Source organism: Arachis hypogaea, chromosome 4 (genome assembly GCF_003086295.3).
Source record: "Arachis hypogaea cultivar Tifrunner chromosome 4, arahy.Tifrunner.gnm2.J5K5, whole genome shotgun sequence".
Lineage (NCBI taxonomy): Eukaryota > Viridiplantae > Streptophyta > Magnoliopsida > Fabales > Fabaceae > Arachis > Arachis hypogaea.
In genome coordinates this window covers 54,072,958-54,077,415 of record NC_092039.1, presented here as the reverse complement: position 1 = coordinate 54,077,415, position 4,458 = coordinate 54,072,958, and the positions used below count along the sequence as shown (strand labels likewise).

General features: G+C 37.1%; 1 non-coding gene across 1 annotated transcript; it reads right to left on the bottom strand.

Moving 5' to 3' along the window:
- Positions 1–2,711: 2,711 nt before the first annotated feature.
- Positions 2,712–2,819, bottom strand: LOC112799001 (small nucleolar RNA R71). The gene has a single exon (XR_003200592.1). It is a non-coding gene; the product is annotated as a small nucleolar RNA R71 (small nucleolar RNA).
- Positions 2,820–4,458: the final 1,639 nt, after the last annotated feature.

Genomic DNA, 4,458 nt, shown 5'->3' with positions numbered 1-4,458 from the left:
TTCAACTCCAAGGAAGACCTCTACATGTGAAAGCTTCAATGCTCAGCCTAAGCACACACCAAGTGGGCCCGGAAGTGGATTTTCTGCATCATTTACTTATTTTGGTACCCCTAGTAACTAGTCTAGTATAAATAGGACTTCTTACTATTGTATTTTCATCTTTGGATTATCTTTTGATCCTTTGATCATGTGTTGGGGGCTGGCCTCACGGCCATGCCTGGATCTTCATCACTTATGTATTTTCAACGGTGGAGTTTCTACACACCATAGATTAAGGGTGTGGAGCTCTGCTGTTCCTTGAGTATTAATGCAATTACTACTGTTTTCTATTCAATTCATGCTTATTCTTATTCAAAGATATTCATTCGCACTACAACCTGATGAATATGATGATCCATGACACTCATCACCATTCTCACTTATCAACACGTGCCTGACAAACACCTCTGTTCTACCTGCAAAAGCTAGAGTGTGTATCTCTTGGATTCCTGGTCCACGACGCATGGGTGCCTCTCCTGACAACAAAGCCTTCCATTTCTTGAGATCAGAGTCTCCGTGGTATAAGCTAGAATCCATTGGCAGCATTCTTGAGATCCAGAAAGTCTAAACCTTGTTTGTGGTATTCCGAGTAGGATCTGGGATGGGATGACTGTGACGAGCTTCAAACTCGCGACTGTAGGGCGTGGTGATACACGCAAAAGGATAGTAAATCCTATTCCTACACTGAGAGGATTGGAAGTAGCCATTGACGACGGTGACACGTTACATACAGCTTGCCATGGAAAGGAGTATGAAGGATTGGATGAAGGCAGTAGGAAAGCAGATATTCAAGAGGGATAAAGCATCTCCATACACTTATCTGAAATTCCAACCAATGATTTACATAAGTATCTCTATCTTTATTTTATGTTTAATTATATTTTAATTATTAAAACTCCATAACCATTTGAATCCGCCTGACTGAGATTTACAAGGTGACCATAGCTTGCTTCAAGCCGACAATCTCCGTGGGATCGACCCTTACTCACTTGCTGGTTAGTTGTGCGAAGTTGTGAAAAAAAGTGATATTACAATTGTGCGTACCAAGTTGTTGGCGCCATTGAGATCACAATTTTGTGCACCAAGTTTTTGGCGCCGTTGCCGGACATTGTTCGACTTTGGACAACTGACGGTTCATCTTGTTGCTTAGAGTAGGTAATTTTCTATTTGTTTCAACCCCTATTTTATTTTCAAAAAGTTTTAAAAAATCTTTCAAAATTTTTTTTTCGTTTTTCTAAAAATAATTTTTGAAAAATCCAAAAAAATTTTTTTAATAAAATCAAAAAAATATTTTGTGTTTCTTGTTTGAGTCTTGAGTCAATTTTTAATTTTTGTGTCAATTGCATGTTTTTAATAATCATTTCATTTTTCAAAAATTCATGCATGTGTTCTTCATGTTCTTCAAGTTGTTCTTGATAAGTCTTCATGTGATTGATTCAAAAATTTGAAGTTTGTTACTTTCTTGTTAAGAAAGGTTCAATCTTTAAATTCTAGAATCATATCTTTTAGTTTTTTGTTACTCAAGTAATCAATTTTAATTTTAAAAAAATCAAATCTTTCTAAATTTCCTTTTCAAATCGTTTTTTCAAAATAAATTTCAATCATATCTTTTTAAACATATCTTTTCCAAATCATATCTTTTTCAAAATCAATTTCAAAAATCTTTTTCTAACTCCCTATCTTTTCAAAATTGATTTTCAAATCTTTTTCAACTAACTAATTGATTTTTTGTTTATTTCACTATTTCTTATCTATTTCAAAACCACATAACTACTTTTCTCTCTCTAATTTTCGAAAATTCCTCACCCTTTTTCAAAATTCTTTTTAATTAACTAATTATTTTAAACTTTAATTTTAGCTTTATTTCTTCTCTTAATTTTCGGATTTTAACTTTAATTTAAAATAAAAAATATTTTTCTTTTATTTTAGTTAATTTTAAAAAATTTCCTCTCTCTCTTTCTATTTATTTTATTTATTTACTAACACTCCTCTTCATCTTAAAATTCAAACCCTCTCTTCCTCTCTGTGTTCGAATTTTTCTCTTCTCCTTCTTCTATTCTTTTCTTCTTCTACTCACATAAAGGAATCTCTGTACTGTGACATAGAGGATTTCTCTTCTTTTCTGTTCTCTTCTTTTTCACATGAGCAGGAGCAAGGATAAGAACATTCTTGTTGAAGCTGATCCGAAACCTGAAAAGACTCTGAAAAGGAAGCTAAGAGAAGCTAAAACACAACACTCTGAAGAGAACTTTACTAAAATTTTTGAAAAAGAAGTAGAGATGGCCGAACCCAACAACAATGCAAGGAAGATGCTTGGTGACTTTACCGCACCAAATTCTAACTTACATGGAAGAAGCATCTCAATCCCTGCCATTGGGGAAAACAATTTTGAGCTAAAGCCTTAATTAGTTTCTCTGATGCAACAGAATTGCAAGTTTCATGGACTTCCATCAGAAGATCCTTTTCAGTTCTTAACTGAATTCTTGCAGATCTATAATACTGTTAAGACCAATGGGGTTGATCTTGAGATCTACAGGCTTATTCTTTTCCCTTTTGCTGTAAGAGACAGAGCTAGAATATGGTTGGACACTCAACCTAAAGATAGCCTGAACTCTTGGGATAAGCTGGTCACGACCTTCTTGGCCAAGTTCTTTCCTCTTCAAAAGCTGAGCAAGCTTAGAGTGGATGTTCAAACCTTCAGACAGAAAGATGGTGAATCCCTCTATGAAGCTTGGGAAAGATACAAGCAACTCACCAAAAAGTGTCCTTCTGACATGCTTTCAGAATGGACCATCCTGGATATATTCTATGATAGTCTGTTTGAATTGTCTAAGATGTCATTGGACCATTCTGCAGGTGGATCTATTCACCTAAAGAAAATGCCTGCAGAAGCTCAGGAACTTATTGATATGGTTGCAAATAACCAGTTCATGTACACTTCTGAAAGAAATCCTGTGAGTAATGGGACGCCTCAGAAAAAGGGAGTTCTTGAAATTGATGCTCTAAATGCCATATTGGCTCAGAATAAAATGTTGACTCAGCAAGTCAATATAATTTCTCAGAGTCTGAATGGTTTGCAAAATGCATCCAATAGTACTAAAGAGGCATCTTCTGAAGAAGAAGCCTATGATCCTGAGAACCCTGTAATGGCAGAGGTGAATTACATGGGTGAAGCCTATGGAAACACCTATAATCCCTCATGGAGAAATCATCCAAATTTCTCATCGAAGGATCAACAAAAGCCCCAATAAGGCTTTAATAATGGTGGAAGAAACAAGTTTAGCAATAACAAGCCTTTTCCATCATCTTCTCAGCAACAGATAGAGAATTCTGAACAAGGCCCCTCTAGCTTAGCAAACATAGTCTCTGATCTATCTAAGACCACTCTAAGTTTCATGAATGAAATAAGGTCCTCCATTAGAAATTTGGAGGCACAAGTGGGCCAGTTGAGTAAAAGAGTCACTGAAACTCCTCCTAGTACTCTCCCAAGAAATACATAAGAGAATCCCAAAAGAGAGTGCAAGGCCATAACTGTGAGTAACATGGCTGAACCTGGAGAGTGTGAAAAGGCAGTGATTCCTAGTAAGGAAGACCTCATGGGACGTTCACTGACCAATAAGGAGTTCCCTTTTGAGGAACCAAAGAAATCTGAAGCTCATACAGAGACCATAGAGATTCCATTGAATTTCCTTCTGCCATTCATGAGCTCTGATGAATATTCTTCCTCTGAGGAGGATGAAGATATTACTAAAGAGCAAGTTGCTAAGTACCTTGGAGCAATCATGAAGCTGACTGCCAAGTTATTTGGTAATGAGACTTGGGTGGATGAACCCCCCTTACTCACCAATGAACTGAATGACTTAATTAGGCAGACATTACCTCAAAAGAAACAGGATCCTGGTAAATTCCTAATTCCCTATACAATAGGCACCATGACCTTTGAGAAGGCTCTGTGTGACCTGGGGTCAGGCATAAACTTAATGCCACTATCTGTAATGGAGAAACTGGAAATCTTTGAGGTACAGGCTGCCAAATTTTCATTAGAGATGACAGACAAATCCATGAAAAAGGCTTATGGACAGGTAGAAGACGTGCTAGTAAAGGTCAAATGCCTTTACATCACTGCTGATTTCATAATCCTAGACATTGGGATGGATGAGGATGAATTCATCATCCTTGGAAGACCCTTCCTAGCCACAGCAAAAGCTGCGATTGATGTGGACAGAGGAGAGTTGGTCCTTCAATTGAATGAGGACTACCTTGTGTTTAAGACTCAAGAATCTCCCTCTGCAACCATGGAGAGGAAGCATGAAAAGCTTCTCTCAATACAGCGCCAAACAAAGCCCCCATAGTTAAACTCTAAGTTTGGTGTTGGGAGGCCACAACCAAACTCTAAGTTTGGTGTTGAACCCCCACATT